Genomic DNA, 18,360 nt, shown 5'->3' with positions numbered 1-18,360 from the left:
CACACCTGACAGAGACAACAATCAAGCAAAGGATAGCCCTAAGGTACAACGGCAAAATACTAAAAAGAAGTCTTGGGGAAGGCGACCTGGTCATACGACGCAACAACATAGGATCGCCAACCCCGGGAGAAGGCAAGTTGGCCGCAAACTGGAAAGGACCTTACAGAGTAAGAGAAGTCATCGGCAAGGGCGCATATAAGCTAGAGAGGTTGGATGGAAGCGAGGTACTAAGGACATGGAACATGGCAAACCGAAAAAGGTTTTACTCATAGGAAAAAGCGACCTCACGACCTGACGACCCCGCCACCTCCACTTTAATTTTCCTGCCATATTTCTCTCTTTCTTCCTTACTTCTACTCCTTTTAATTATGTATTACGTCATTTCCTTCGTTTTAAGTTTTACGTATGCATATACAATAACTTTGTATTTTGCAAGATATACGACAATACGACAAAAACAACGAGTGGTCGACCTAACAGAAACTCGGGACTAATCACCCTGGGAACCTAAGGGACCCAAAGCTAAAGCACAACTTAAAAAGCAACAGGCAACAAAAACGGCAAATACCATAAAACGGTAAACCAAAAATCAAAGAAGGCCACGACGGCTCGGATAAGCAAAACAATAAAGAAAGTAAAGCCACAACGGCCCGAGCAAGCAAACTAACAAATACAAACGGCCTAGTCAAAATAAAGTACCAAAGTATTCATTACAATCAAAAGGCGCCTCAAACAGGCCCAAAGGTAAAAGCAATAAAATACAAGAAGCAAGGCAAGGAATACAAAAGCTGAAAGAGGTATCCATCTCAAGGCTTGAGGATATCAATGATCTTCCCGTTCTCAACCGTCTTGAGAGCTCAAACCTGAGAAAGATCGAGGTCGGGAGCCAGCACAGCCACCTGAAGCATAATCCCCTCCTCAGTCAGCTTCACGGCCTCCCAGGCCCCCTTTGCAATCTCCTTGTTTTTCTTCTTCAAGGTGGCTATCTCCTGACGAGAAGTCATTGCCGAGCTCTCCGCCAACTTCAGCTTTTCCTCCAAATCCTTGACCTTCTTCTCAGCAGCGGCAGTCTCAGCACGAGAAGTATTCAAATCTTTCATCAAGGTGAGGTCCCGCTCCACCAACCTGTTAATCTCCTTGGCATCCTCCTCAGTCTTCTTCCCCAGCTCAGTCAATTTCGTTTTCAGAGACTCCTCCCAAGATCTTGAATCCGTCAGATCCTTCTGGGAGTTCCGAAGTTTCCCTTCCAAAATGTGAATATTTCCCAAGACAGGTTCCACCTTCTTGGCAATAGTAGCAGCTCGGAGAAGGTTGCGATAGATCCATCTCGCCTGGCCGGAGAGGTCGGCATCCCGAAAAAACTCTTCAATGCCAAGAAGCAATTGGGACTCGATAAAACTCCCAGCATCGAAGTTCTTTTCCATGACGGAAAGAGCCTTCCCCGAGTCCCGCTTCCTCTTCTTCGGGTTGCCGACAACCTTCAGGTCGTCATCACAATACCCCAGATCCTTCTCCTCAAAAGGAACCTCCTCCTCCACACTTGGATTCCCCGGGGCATTTTCAGGAGGGACCTCGGTCGTCTCCGCCTGACCTTGGTCAGCCCCGTCAACCCGACCACTACCTTCCCCGGCATCCTCCTGGCCATGACTAGACGAAGGAGTCGCCGAGGAGTCCTCACCACCCTCATCACCCTCTTGAATGAGGTTCATCAACTCAGCCAGGGTAGTCTTTCCGCCAGCCATGGAAACTGCAAGCAAAAAGCAAAGGTGTGAGCAATAGAAAAGTAAAACACTAAACAAAAATGCAAGAAAAACAAAGAACTCACCAACATACGACCGACCGGTCTCCCGATCCCCATAACCATATGAGGATTAAGATTTTTCTCGCTAAAAATGGCCAACAGGATGTCGGCGATGTTACGCTCTTCCGAGCTCAACCAATCATAGGATATTTTTATTAAGTAATTGGATCCCGCCCCAAAGCTCCAATAAGTCGGGATCCGCCTTTCCCCCTCGGCTGATGACCCTCAATTGGTCTGCCCTTGAAAAAAGTTGACTTAAAATCATGAAAGGAGTCCTCAAAAATGCCAAAGATCCTGCGACCTTGTTGAGCCCTGAAGGACATATACCCCTTTTTCGTCTTCCCCTGCCGAGAAGGGTTCGTAAGAAGGAAAATGTAGAGAAAAACGTTCACAGAGATCGGGAGCTCCAGATACTCACAAGCCATCTCGAAGCATCGGATGGCAGCCCAGCTGTTCGAGTGCAGTTGCGACAGAGCAACATCACAACGGTTTAGCAAACTCATGACAAAGGGAGAAAAAGGTAAACGAACTCCCAAGGTTGTGAACATGGGTTTATAAACCCACAACCAGTCAACAACTCGCGGAGCTGCCAAGTTCTTTTGGCAAGCACGCTCCCGATCAGCAGGAACATAAACTTGGTACAATGCTTCCTCGGGGCCACCTCCACACAAGAGCCCAGCCTGGCGCAGATCCTAGAGGCTCTCCCGGGTGACCTTGGAGAGGGTGTCTTTCACATCAGAAGTAACCCAGGCATAATGATCAACGAAATCGGCTAGCGGCCGCTGAGCTAGGTTCGGAAGTACGGGGCGCTCAACCATACCTACAGCGGGGGCACCACTTAGTCAGAACGGGAGGTCGGAAACCCTTAAAGCAGTAAAAACAAGCTGCAACTAAAACCACCTCCTGGACACCCCTACGCTAACCCAGAACTTAAGCTAAACCCAGAAAAACCCAGTGGCGCCCCCTCTAAAGGAAGAAACAGCAAAAAGCAAAAGAAACCCATGCATGCACAAAAAACGCACGAAAACACCAAGGGAAACCAGAAAGCAAAAAAAAAAAAAAACTGTAACAACGTACCAGGAAAATGTAGAATTTGTAAAAGTTGAAGGAAGAATCCAAAGGATCGAAGCAGCAGCAAAAGCAGGGAAGAGAATAGAAGCAGCAGCAGTATGAGAAAATAGAGGAAAAAGAAAAGAAGAATGGAGTTATGAGGGAGTTGTAAAATAAAAAGAGGGCAAAAGGCGTAACCGTCGAGGAGGAGCGCCAAAAGGTAGGGGCACATTCGTCAATTCATGCGAATTTCAAATCATGAAATGATGGGCATTTAATTCCCAGCGCAGAAGCCAAGGAGGCAGCATCCAGGGAAAAGCGAGATGACCACGCGTGGGGAACACGAACGACATCAGCGAGCTCCCGAGAAGAGGGATACGTCTCGACTCGGCGAGTAAGTCAAACGCGCCCAGCCACGAGCTTCAAACCTCAAGACTGGCGCGTTGGGGGCACTATTACGGACTCACACGGTCCAACCCAATTACCCGGCGGGTCGGGAACACCGCTCCGATCCAAGCCCGAACCACCCTCCATGATAAGAAAACCCGACCGGTCGGACCCCCGCGCCCGGCCCGAAGTACGCACGACTTGCCACTACACGGCTCAAGTCACCGCGTCCAGCAAACCGGTCGGGTCGGCATCCTCAGGGCAGCACCCGAAACTCCGACCCGAAGTCCGGAACGACCTACTCCCCCCACGTGGACTAGGACAGCTCACGGAAGCTTCTTGGCCAGTGGGCTAGGTCATTTATGGGCCCACCCAGCACAGTATATAAGGGGAGAGGTCAGTTCTCCCCCCAAGGTACGTAACACCTTACCTAATTTGGCTATCACCTCGTACGGACACTGACTTGCTCGTCGGAGTGTCCTTGCAGGTGGCCACCCCCCGCGTCACTCCACCTCCGGCGTCTTCAGCTCACCATTCATACCTCTACATATACTCCGAGTCAACCCAGGGTCTCGTCCACTCGCCCTCTCGTCATCACCCGACCTATCGAGGACCCGAGATCTCCAAGTAACGAACAAAATCAAAGTAATGTGATTAAGTAATTTACTTAAATGTGATTAAAAAATAATTGAATAACTATGTACAGTAAAAGATTGATATTAGTGAAGGATAAAATTAAAATTTATTTCTATGTATCGTTTTTGTCCCAACCGTTTTCGTCTTATTTAAGTTCCTAACGTTTCAAAATCGTCTTAATTTTGTCCCGCCGTTAATTTCTTTAACATATTTCTAACGGCAGGAAAACATTGAGTCAATTTTGAAACGTTAGGGACTTAAATAGAACGATTCAAATGTTAGGGACAACTTTGAGACTTACCCCAAACGTTGAGGACAAAAGCGCTACTTTACTCATTTTTAAAATTTTAGGGATGAAAATGACTTACGTTTGGACTTTCAGGGACTATTTTGATTATAAATATCTTTCTTACATGTCAAGTGACACGTGACGTACGTGCTAGGTGTCATTGACCTGACACGTCAACCAATCATCTGGTGACACGTGGCACTTAACGTGGCATGTCATTATCTAGCTAATGGAAAGACCAATTTGACTTACGTTTTATCTTTCAAGAACTAATATGACTAAAAAAATCATTTGAGAACTAATTTGAAGAATCGATGATCTTTCAGGGATGAATTTGGCTATTAACCCTTATTATAATAGATACATTATATAGAGTAAAATTTAATAGTGTAATAATAGTAAAAAGAATTGATATTCTTTATGTATTATTAGGGTTTAAAATTCTCTACATGCATTTATATTATTTATATTTTTTATTTGATTTAGAGGTTTTTTTTACATTTTTTTAAAATTAATTTTAATATCAATAATCATATAAAAAATATTTTAATATTATTTATAATAATATTATTCTTTTTCTAATTTTATTTAGTTGTTTCTTTTTTATTATTTTTTTATTAATTTTTACTCCTATTATTATATAAAAATATTTTAAATTCACATAACAAAATTATTAGTGTAATTAATTTATATTATTTTATGTTATATTTTTAATGATATAAAATATAAAAATATAATTTATTGTCACATAAAAATATAATTTATCGTCGAGAGATGGAAAAGAAAATTTGATTAAGAGACTTTAACTACTTTTTTTTTTTGTCGAATTAGCTTAAATTAATTAAATAATTCATAATAAAATTAAACTATTGGTGATTATATTGAGATTGTAAAATTATCTGATAATATTAAATTTAATAGCAGATTAAAGCAATAAAAATATATAATAGTTGTGTAATTATCTATTATAAAAAAAATACTTCTGTATCCAAAATCTATACAAAATAGTTTTACATAAAAATTTGGGTAAAAATTTCTTACAAGTAATGAGAAATAGGCTAAAAAGGGAAAAGGAAATACATTATTAAACTATAATTCAAATTCAATCTTTTTTGTCGGACAATATAAGTTTATATCTTATAATTGATAATACAAATAAATAAAGAAACGAGATTTATTATATTTTGTAATACTAAATACATAAAATATCAAACTCTAACGAAAGATTAATACATACTAGATCATGAAAAAAGTAAAATAATGCAAATATTTCTTTGGGTGAGTGTTACTAGCTATGATTTCTACTATAGTGATCCATGAAATTTCTTATATTTTATGTTGATTAAAAAGTTTAGCTTGATAATTGATATATTTACTGCGTAAAAGATTTTATCTAATAATTAGATTTATATATTTAGTTATTTCTATTAATATAATATGCTATATATAATTAAATATTTATATAAAATTTTTTATTAGAGCTTAAATAAGATTTGTTTATAAAATTTTATTTTTAGGTTTTAATTTCCCAAAACATATTTTTTCTATTCTGATCTTATCAAAATTTAAGAATTATTTATTTTAATATACATAGTTAATCTTTACTAATTGTTTTTTTTTTTTTTAAAGGATGATTGGATGAACATAAAGATTTGAAAGTTGAGAGGAACGTTTAAAGAAATAGCCAATAAGAAGCAGCCACCTATTACGTACTTTGAGCGTCGAACGCGGGGCGGGACAGAGTCACAGGTTGCATGCCCCTCGCAATCCAGTACGCTCGGGACCACCTTCTTCTCGTGGGTCCCTTCATGTTCTTCTTTCTTTTTTTTCATTTATTTATTTTTGGAATATTTTTAGTTGGAAAGGTGCTTCATAACTACACTCGAACATAACAGTGGCAATCATATGCTACTTTCTCTTGCCACGTTATTCCACAACACTTTTCTCTTTATACACCCCCAAAAATGGATACATTATTAGATCATTTATTTCTTTTTTTGCATTGCCTTTTGAATTTTCCGTAAATTCCGTTTCAATTTCTGTCTATTTTATGAAAGGATAATCTGTTCTTTTACGATTAAAAAATAATATCCGATCTCTAATCATCATTTTTGTTAGATGTACATATTAGACTCAGATGTATAGAGTGATACAAATTATCATTTCTTAATCGTAGAAGAGCGGATATTTTTTCTTAAAATGGACAGAGATCATAATAAAATTTTACTCTTGAATTTAAGTTTTTCTTGAATAATTTATTTCAATATAACTATGATTTATAAATATTTAATTGGCCTGAGTTATTTTATTTCTAATTTTAAAAATGAAAACTATATATGATATATAAAAAAAGTGCAAATTTTTTTTGGAAATTTATTTAACAGGTAAATACCAAATCAATATCCGAAAGATTTTGACGTTGATAAAATAGTACCTGACTTTTGTTATTGACAAATAATCTCTGAAAGATTCTAAAATTTGACAAGCGTGCCCCCGAACTCACCGGAGCACATCTCTAGCAAATACGCTGTTAACGTGGCTACCGTATTTTACTGAGATGGCAAAACCCCTCCCCAACCCTAATCCCTCCCCTCCCCAACGAACTCTCCCCCTTCTCATTCTCACACATACACTAAAAATTACCGGCAACAAACTACTAAGAATCATACTCTATATGAGAATGGCTAAATGCTAGTGTAAAAGGTTCCCCCTCTTAGTTTCTATTATAAAATGAAAACTTGAAAATCTGTTCATAAGCTTTACAACTAAAGGTAAAGATCTCTCATCTAACCATATTTCCTATTTCATTATTAAGAAAGTACCAAACCCAAAAGGATCCTTTTATATCCAATACCAAACCCTAAACACAATTCAATCTCTTTCAAAGTGAGTCAGAGATCATTGCTTTAATGGCTAAATGCTTACCCCACAACAATTTTAGAAAAAAATGAGAAGCCACAAATTATATTCCTTCTTGTTATTGTTGTTCTTGTTCTTTTGAGAAGGTTGAAAAGCACGGCACGCAGAGGCAGAGGCAGAGAAGGCAAGTCACGGTGGAGCCAAGACGGCTGCTTCAACACCAACAGAAGAGGCACGGCAAGGTAGCGACTGGCGGCGAGCAGCAAGCAGATACAAACGGCAAATGGAGGTGAGCAGTGAGCTGTTGCGAGCACGAGCTGTTGCGAGCTGGTGCGAGCAGCGATTGGCGGCGGGGAGACGAGGCACAGCTATTGGCGAGAGGCACGGAGACAAGGCCGATGAGTGAGGCGCCGCTGCTGTGTGTCCTGTTCTTCTGCTTGACCGCATGGAGAGAACGAGACGGTGCAGGGACGACGTGACAAGACGGCGACTATTCGGCTCTGTGAGAGTGAGAAGTTGAGGCGTCGTTTTGGCCCGTCTTAGAGTGAGAGAGTGAGAGTGTATTGGGGAGGAGGAGGGGAGAAGGGTTGGGATTTTTTCACTTATTATTGATTTAATTTAATTATTAATTACATCTAAGTAATTAGTCTAGGAATGCTGCCATCTCAACAAAACACGGTGGCCACGTCAGCAGCGTGGTCGTCGGAGATGTGCTCCGATGAGATCGGGGGCACGCTTGTCAATTTTAAAATCTTTCAGGGATTATTTTGTCAATAACAAAAGTCAGGTACCATTTTGTCAGCATCAGAATCTTTCGAAGATACCGATTTGGTATTTACCTCTTTATTTAATTTAAATAAAAATTCATTTAAAAAGGTAAGAGATAGCAATAAAAAAATATTTATGTGTATTTAAGTTGTATAAAATGATATAATATACAAGGACATTTATAGATGATAAAAGAATCGAAATAATAAAAATGTAATATCGTATAATAAATATATAGATATGCTAATGAATGCTACAAACTCAAGTGGCAACTTAAGTTTGAAACTTATTTAAAACAATGAACTAAAGAGAAACTGTAGAAACTGACAGAACGGGGGCATATGGACCTGCAAGAACGGAGCACAGATAGAACTGCCAAAAAAAAGTGCCGACGAAACCACTGGAAAGAAGTACATACAGAACGGCCGAAAGAGAGCGCAGACAAAACTGCCGAAATAGTGGCAAATAGCCGAAAAGATGGTGAGCTATCGGAAAAATGGTGAACTGCTGAAAAACTATCGAAAAGGTGACAAATTGTCATAAAGATGGCAAATTGCTAGAAAACTCCCAAATAGGTGGCAACTTGCAAAGAGATGGCAATTGTCAGAGGATATTAAAATGTCGAAAGGTGACGAAAAGTATCTAGTTTCTCCATAAAAATAAGTAAATATTCTACAAAACTAAAAAACAACAAGATCGGAGTGAAAATCATGAAAATGGAGAACAAAATAAAAAAGAGGACACCCAAAAAATCTTAGGAGGGATTCAACCAGAGGTGCCACGTCAATTGACACATCAACTACCATGTCACTAGTCACTACAAGAAAAACGCTGAGTACTGTCAAATTTTTCGGCGGATTTACCAAAAAAATCCGACGGTATAAACATCGCCGGTAATTGTTTACCGGCAGATTTTTCGTCCGCCGCTAATTACCGTCGGAATATTTCTGTTGGTAATTTTCACCATCGGATTTTCTCTCGATAAATCCGATGGTAATATATTATTAATTAATAATTAAATTAATAACTATAGGCAGATTTAACCAACGATAAATCCGATGGTAAACTTAAATTTTAAAACTTTTTAAAAAAATTGTTTAAAAATTAATATATAATTTTAAGAGGTAAATACCAAATCGGTACCCGAAAGATTCTAGCGCTGACAAAATGGTACCTGACTTTTGTTATTGACAAAATAGTTCCCGAAAGATTTTAAAATTTGACAAAATCACCCCTAACATGAAAAGATGATGTCACAGTGCACGGAAAATACTAATGTAGCCGTCGAAAGAGAGCTCCGACGACGTTAAAAAGCTCCTCCTCCTTCTTCTTCCCACCACCAACCCATTCTTCTTCGGCGCTGATGAGGGAGGACGCACGGGAAGAAAGGGTTGAAGTGCTGGTCGAGCTGGCACCTTCTTAACCACGATGCTAGAGAGTGTGGGGTGTGAGGTAGCATAGGCGGGAGGCTTCGAGGTCACCGTAGATTCCAGTGATGCCGCACTCTTCACGTAGTTTTTCGTCGTCATCGGAAAAGGAGAAAAAAGACAAGTGTTGGTGCTGTTGTGGCTTGGGGATTGGAGAGTTGTGGTTGTAGAAGCTAGCGGCACGTGTTGTGGTGGTGGCGGTGGGTTTAGGGAGGGTTTTGTTGTGGAAGAGAGGGAAAGAAGAGGATTTGGAGATATAGTTGGTGGTGGTGGAGGTGGCGCGCAGCAGTTGATGCGAGAGGAGAAAAGAGATTTGAAAGTGAAGCAGCGGCCATGAGAAAACGTGTCGTCCTCCTCCATTATGCCATAGTGGGTCGTGCTCTCTTGCGTCGCCGTCACATGCGTCCTGCCTCCCTCGCAGGCGCCGGAGAATGGGTTGGTGGTAGGAAGAAGGAGGAGGAGGAGGAGGAGAAGAAGAAGAAGAAGAAGAAGAAGAAGAAGGGATTGGTGGTAGTTTTAACGTCGTCGGAGCTCTCTTCCAACGGTCACATTAGCATTTTCCGTTCACTGTGACATCATCTTTTCATATTAGGGTGATTTTGTCAAATTTTAAAATCTTGCGAGGACTATTTTGTCAATAACAAAAGTCAGGTACCATTTTGTCAGCGCCAGAATCTTTCGGATACCGATTTGGTATTTATCTCTAATTTTAAATATTTAAATTCAATAATTTCTAAATTAATGAATCAGAAAATATAATATTAATAAGCTCAAAAAAATTAACTCGGATAATAATAAATTTAGAAAATTGACAACAATAAAAAATAAATTAATAAAATGGTTAATGCCCTCAATAATAAATCAAATAATTAACAATAATCAACTAATTAACTCAGAAAATAATTATAAAAAAAGTAATTTATGCATATTAAACAACTGATTTCGAAACTTGAGAATAAAATGTTTAATGATAAAATATAAATGTAATTCATGCATATTATTTATAGTAAGTAAGATTTTAGCAGTATAATACAATAAAATTCCGGCATGACGACCTTTATAATAGTTGAAACCAACCGTTGAAGTAAGTCAAGAAAAACATAAATCAAGTTCAATTTTCTATTTTTATTGCTACACTTTGGTAAGAAAAGTTGGTATTTAATAGAGATAACCAACCATCTCAAATTCTCAACTACGAAATTTAGAACCCGTTTGAAAAGTAGCAGAAGTTACTTTTTTTTTTTTTTACTTTTGGATTATGAAAAGTCACAATTTGCGTGTTTGGCATCATTTTAGAAAAAGCTTTTAACTTCTCGAAAAGTTAATTTACAGCTTTTTGAAGAAGTAGAAATATATGATTTCTCTACTTTTCGATAAGTCATTCTACCACTTACTTAAAAAAAATTTAATTTCAAAACCAAAAAAAATCTACTTTCCTTTTTCACTCTGTGAAAAATATTGACTCTTCACCACCATTTTCACGTAAGGTCTGCTAGAAGTACTGGCCTTCCACCATAATTCCACCATCATTCTTAAGCAATGTTCTAAACCTCACCATTTTCACGTAATGATTCATCTGATAGAAGTATTGATGATCTTCCACCACTATTTTCAGACAATATTACATTTGAACAACTTACTGCATATATTCTTTCTAAGTATTTTTTATCATTTTATCACTCTTTTTATTATTAAATTTGTATTTAACTGTAGTATGAAATTTCAGTTTTAATTTTATTTTTGTCATATGTGATTTTATAGCTTGCTATTATTTTCATAGTTAATTATAGCAAATTCTTGACCTCAATAAAAGAGAAGAGAGTTCTAATAGGAGTAAAAAAAATAAAAAACGGCAACAAAATATACATTGACACACATTTTATATTTATTTTTTATTTTCATCTACCATATCATACCCAATATGAGTGATTAAGTTATGTAAAATCAACATTTAATATTGGAAAGTATTTGTTATCATCGTTATTTTAATATTCATTCTCTTCTGTAAAAAAATTTATTTTTTGAGTTATTTATCCAAACGCTAAAACTTTAAAATAAGTACTTTTATAACTAAATATCCAAATACAAAATAACTTATTTATAAAGTGCTATTAATAAAAGTCCTTAAACTCTTTTTTCAAAAAAAATTATTTAAGTTATTTACCCAAACTCAGTACGGTTATACAAGTGCAGTAGTATCCAAAACTACATCACGAATGACCCTAGGCTTAATTATAATTTCTTTTTAAGTTTTAATTTTGCTACAAAACCTCAAGAATTTTGCTCAGTAGCAATTCACTACAATGTTCCAGCTTCTTTCAAATTATAATAAACTAATTCTATTGATAGCAGTCAACATAATTTTCCAAGAAGCTAAACAATGAAATTATTAAAATAAATAAGATAAAAATTCAATACTTGGACGGTATGCATTGACATTGGCTCCAAGTTCTATCAAAGTTTTGGCAACATTATTAAAGCTCAGGATTCATGCATGCAACAATCAAGAGGGTTTTTCCTTCCCAGTTTATTCACTGCATAATAAAAAATTCAACCCAAGAATATAAACAAATAAAAGGAAAAAAAAATCAAAACCAACAACAAAATCCAAATTGATCCAATCCAAATAATCATCATTTTCATCATCATGATCTCTTGATCACACCTACAATAACAAAATTAAGAAGAAAAATCACATTATAAGGTCAATTTTGGCAAAACATCATTACCTCGAGACCTGCACAATCTCTGAACAATAAACAGAATTTATAATAATAAATACAAAATCATTAAAATAAAATTTAAAATCAGAATTATAAATAAAATTTTAAACACAAAATTATCAAAATAATTAAAAAAATTCTTAAATCAAAACCAAATTAAAAAACCTTAAATCTAAACTAATACATGAACTAAATTTAAAAAAAAATAATAATAAAAAGAAGGAGAATGACAGCATATTTAGAGACAGGAAGGAGACAACTCCCGCAAAATGGTGGCAGCATAGACAGCAAAGTGGTGGTGGCAGTGACCAACCGTAAAGTTGCATTATTAGAATTTTTTTAAAAATAAATTAAAAAAATAATAGAAAGAAGGAGGAGGACAACATACCTGGAGGGAGGAAGGAGGCAGCTCCGATGACCTAGGGAGCAGCGGCGACAATGGTGCAGCAGTGGCGGCGATAACAGTGGCGGGAGTGACGAAAACAGTGGCAATAGAGCGACCAACACAACGCAAGGATTCCACGCAGCCTTTAAACATTGATGGTGGTGGCCGATGCCGGTGGAGGGGTTGTTAGAGGTGGTTTAGAGAGAGAGAGAGAGAGAGAGAGAGAGAGAGAGAGAGAGAAGGTTCGTGGTTTGAATTTAGGGCAAAATTACCGATAGATAAAACCGACAGTAATGCTTAGCGAATGACCAAAACGCAGCGTTGTACTAATTCGAATTACCGGTAGATTTATCTGTCGGTAAATTCGATGGTAATGATTGTTCCATTTTTTCTTTTTTTTTCCCTCCAATAATTACCGGCGAATTTACCATCGGAAAAACGCATCCGACGGTAATCTTTTTATCCGACGAATTTATTACCAATTCTGTCGGTATATCCACCGATAAATTCGATACTAACATCTGACGGTAAATTCGATAGTATTCAACATTTTTCTTGTAGTGAGCATAGAAGCCACGTGAGAGGACGCGTGAGCCCCGTCAACAACTGACTCAACCCCAGTCAACAACTGACTCAGCCTTAGTCAACATGCAATCAACAAGAAAGCATGTCAAGCAGAGGTGCAGGTTGCTTGTCAAGTTAGGTAGAGGCGCTAGCAATAACGAGTGCACGATCTTGACCATTTAGATGGCGAAGCAGATCTAATGGTGGAGATTGAATCTGGAGATCTGAGTTTGAGGGATGGTGGCAACCACTTTAGGAGGCACGTGAAAGCTCCTACAGCAATAGGGTTTGGTTTGTTGCACTTGCAACAGAGAGACAAACATCATATCATGGTGTGATCAGTGGTGGAAAAAGATGCTGGAAATATGATTGAAAAGGGTGAAAACATTGCGGGTAGAGGTGAACAACAAAGAGGTCTCTAGTGACGTGTGGAAGCGTGTGCGACAGTGGATAACGATCGTGTTTGGTTCATTAGACTTGAAAATATAAGAGAAAAGATGGACTAATTAGTGAGGTGAGAAAAAAAAAATGAAAACAATGATAAAAGAAAAAGAAAAAAAACACGGAAGAAAAATATAAAAAATACGATAATTTTACTAAAAGAGAAATAACATATCCTCTTCAAGGAGGATACTATAAAAAGAGAACAGTAAGAAAAAAAGATTTTTGTATATGTAAGTTGTGTGAAATAATAAATATTAAAAAATATTTATAAATAATAAGAGAATTAAAATAATAAAAATATATTTTATAATAAATACTAATTAATTATAATATCTAATAAAAATAATTTATTAAATATGCCGTTAGAAACGAAAATTAGGGTAATGCTAGGAAGACAAAAAATACAGCAAGAACTTGTCTTATTTAGCATTCATTAATTGTCTCAACAATTAATAAATGCTAAATAAGACAAGTTATGGCTGTTTTTGGTTAATTTTCTTTGGTTACCAAATATTTCCGATTATATATAATCTTTATACAGATTGATAAAGAATATATGCACACATGAATAATTATAGATTTTTTTACTTAAATAAATGAAACAAAAACCAATTTTACTTAATTTCTCTAAAACAAATTTTTAAACTTGTTTTCTCTTTTTTTAATATTATGTAAATTGTCTTAGAGTGATAAGGGTTATAAAATATATTAAAATGACACCCTAGGACGATTTATACATGTATTGCTTAAGAGGATTAAGTGTAAATCATCACAGGACTGGCAGAGTTACATTTACACGTAAATCGTCCTTCCCTGCCACGATTCACGTGAAGTTGGGCTACAGCATAAAGGCCTGCCATGATTCACGTTCAAAAGCATAACATGGGTAGCTTGGTACGATTTATGGTCTTTTTGAAGACTCTCAAAACCCAGAGACGATTAATGCTTGAAGATTTACCCTAAGGTGGCTGTCGCGAGTTATTGCTTCAATCTTCCCTCAACACACAATGGCGAGTTACGTTGGGGTGGGAGGAGAGCCACTATATTCGGCTAGATTTGGGAGAGAAGGGTTGGGAGGAAGATAGCCCACACTGGTGGAAGAGGTGGCAGTAAGCGGAGGGTTCGGAGGTTCACTGGCGACAGTGCGGCGGTGGCGGGGCCAGATCCACCATTGTCCAGCGTAGTGAGGCACAAAGCGGTGAGTTGTGCGGCGGAGTGGGAAGAATCCGTCTTGCGAGAAGGATGGCGGCCAACCACGGAGATATGTACCGCCTTAACGGTATTGCACATGTTGTCGGATTTATCGACGAAGAGGTTAGTCATCAGAATGTAAATTTAGTTGAGTTAGTTGATGTCATGACTATTTTGACTACACTGATATATTGATGAATATTAGTTTGAATATGCATGTTAGAACATTTTTTAATAAGGATTTTGTGGGTTTTACTGTTAGTGATTTCGTAGGTTCTTAGTTGGGTTAAACGATGTTAGAGTTTGAATTTTTTAATGAGGCATGGATAAAGTGGTCGATAATTTTATGGTTGTGATGTTAGCGCGGTGATAAATTTTTTCTTGTGCTGCTAAAAATGTGAACTTTTGCTGAATAGGATAACTTAGCCTTTTTAGTTTCAAAAGCTTGTTGGATAAACCTTTTATACTTAGTAATTCTTTTTTTGTATAATCACCCGTTAACTTGTTTTTTAATATTTATTTTTCATCAGTCAACTCGATGTATTAGGAGCGTTCATAGGCAACAGAAGATAATAATGCATGATCGTATACAACTATACTTAGATCGTGCTAATTTACTGCATGTTGCGAGGTTGAATGATTATTGGTTCAAGCTTGATGAGCCGCTGATCAGTGCATTCATGGAGCAATGGCGTCCTGAGACGCATATATTCCATATGCCGTTCGGAGAGTGCACGATAACACTACAAGATGTGGCATATCAGTTTGACCTCCCTATTGACGGACATGCAGTGAGCGGGTGTCTCAATGACTTCGAGCACTTGATGGAGGGAGGGAAGCCTGTCTGGGTGTGGTTTGGAGAGCTATTCGGCGAACTTCCACCAGAGCTATTCTTCATCAAGGTCCAGAGTGGAAAAGTGTCGAGGGTACTGCTGTGTTTGACTGCTTGCATGGGTTTGTGCTCCCCCGGCACGTGTGGTTTCTTCCTCGCCATCGCTTTCATCACCAATGATTGGTGGCTCCAAACCCGACCCATCATCGCTTATAGCCTCCGCAAATAGATCTCTCTCTCTTATCTCCATGAATGCTGGTGCACCATCTACTACAGGTGCTGCTCCCATTGCAACTGCGAGCTGTCCGAAGCTATGCCTATCACCCAAGTCATTTGCCGGAATGGGCAAATCAAGTGCAAATGATGGGGATGAAACAAAGGGAGTCACCGGTTGTCCAGCTGGAATGGCGGTGGAACTCCCTTCTATGACGCTAGTTGGCGGATTCAGAGTGGATCGACCAAAGCTACCTTCTCCATCTACCATTCTGGCAAACAACTTCATAGTGCCCAAGTCGAAAAATCTTGCTTGATATTGGAATATAACTCGCATGTCGTCATCGCCCAGCATCTCGTACCTTTCAAACTTAACATAACCTTGCCTCAGTGATATAAGAATACGAAAAAATAATTGCTCCACACGTTTTTTGCCACACTTTCCTGCCTTCTGTAATATACTACTATATAATTCTATCAAAGTCGTTGACGGATTTACAAACACACCTATCTACTTTTTACTAAAGACGACAACATCTTCACTTGTATTTTCATTAATCTTTCCTCGATGATGAATTAACAAAAATATACTCTGAGCCATCTTTCCCTAAATTCACAAAACTTCAAGTGTGATTCGTTTACGTTACAATCGTTTATTTATAGAGTTTTTATCATCATAAATCGTTCTAGGCTCATTAAGGTTACCATGTTGGATGTGAATCGTGGCTGGCCTATTAGGTTTAGCAAATATAACGTAAATCGCGCCAGAGTTGTTAGGGTTCTAGATGCACATTAATCGTGACAGGTCTTTGTGCTTTAATCCAAAATCACGTAAATCCTAATAGAGTGGCACGATTTATAGTCAACTTGCAACCACATGAGCACCCTGACATGATTTATGGAGGTTTCGAATGTGACAATACATGCATAAATCGTCCTAAGATGCCATGTTTAATATATTTTATAATCCTTATCATCCTAGGACGATTTACATCGTATTAGAAAAAAAAAAAACACGTTTAAAAATTTGTTTTAAGAAATCAAGTAAAATTAATTTTTATTTCATTTATTTAAGTAAAAAAGCCATAACTATATTTTGCGTCCTTTACAACTTTATATCAAAATAAAAATATATTGTCATTCAAAATTATTTATTTGCTGAATGCGGTACTGTGCTTTAGATGTTCTATGTCTTAATTTGATAAAATTTTTATTTTTTTAAAATAATTTATAAAGAGTAGTTTTTTAAACGGTATACATTTATATTTAATAAATTAAATTAAAAATAATTTTTGATAAACACAAGTGATAATAAGTACATTTAGTAAATTAGTTTTTAATATTTAAAAATAATATAATAGATATAAATAAAGAATTAAATTTAAATATTAATTAATATATAAAATTATATTAAAATTTTTAATTTTGATAAATAAAAATTATTTTTAAAAAAATTTATCTTAGATACTTTTAAAACTATTTTTATCTTTTAAAAATTGTAAGGATATATATATATATTTTATCTTTTAAAACTATTTTTATCTTTTAAATTTTTTTTATCAAATCAAGTCTATTAATGTTGGCCAGCTCATTAATTTGTAAAGGGATGCTTCCATAAAGATACATAAAATGTCTTTTTTAGAGATATTTTTTAATAATTAAAATTTAACATATATAATCACTTAAATTATGTTATTTTTGTCAAAATTAAGTCAAATAAATTAATTTAATCGAAAAATAGTAAATCAAATTTTGAATCGGTCTAAATTAATATTTTTTTATAAAAAGTGACTACAATACCCCTATTATATAAAATGACTAAAATACTCTTATTATATATATATATATATATATTAATTTTGAGAATCTTAAATTCTAACTCTTTTCTTCTCTGTCGTTATAGGGTTAGAATTTAAAATTTTCAATATATATATATATATAGGGATATTTTAGTTGTGTTTTATAATAGGGATATTGTAGTAATTTTTTATAAAAAAATATTAATTTATACCGATTTAAAATTTAATTTATTAATTTTTTTTGCTAAACTGATTTGTCCACTCTAATTTTTAATAAAGAATAATACAATTTAATTGATTATATGTGTTAAATTTTAATTTTTAAAAAATATCTTTAAAAAAAGACATTTTTAATATCTTTATCTAAGTGGCTCCCATTTATAAAAGGTGTATATACGATTGAAAATGTGCTTGTTGGAGCATGCATTAAAGCTGAAGCATCCACAAATTGCTTGGTGCATGTATGTATATATATGCATGTAGTTAATTATTTGAAGTTAAAATTAAAAGAATCTCAACAAACAAATAATAGGGTATACAAAACGTAGATAATTCAAATATTACACACTATATGAACGTACGTGACAATGCAACTGCTACTAGTATTCTGCATGGAGAAAGTAACAAAGTATCTTAGCATAAGTAGAAAATAATTTTTTTTTCATATAAAATTTGTTACTTAGGCAGAATGTCATTCGCTTAGTTATTAAACTTCAATTATATAAATCCAAAGTAGTGGTAGTACTATATAGTATATACCGTGTCTCTAAAATAATCATCATTATTAGTTTGTTTTGGGATTGACAATTTCGCATTGATAAAGTTTAGAGAACCAACACTTTTATTAAAATTTGGCCAGCGCTTAATCAGTAAAAAAAAAGTGAATAATACCACACCATTGAATGAAATCTCACACCATTAAAAATACCAATAATAACTAATTGATAGCTACAAATCACAAAATTTACTGGTCTCTAACACTCTTCACATTG

Source organism: Arachis hypogaea, chromosome 14, assembly GCF_003086295.3.
Source record: "Arachis hypogaea cultivar Tifrunner chromosome 14, arahy.Tifrunner.gnm2.J5K5, whole genome shotgun sequence".
Lineage (NCBI taxonomy): Eukaryota > Viridiplantae > Streptophyta > Magnoliopsida > Fabales > Fabaceae > Arachis > Arachis hypogaea.
The sequence above is the reverse complement of the archived record's forward strand: the minus strand, read 5'-3'. Positions refer to the sequence as shown.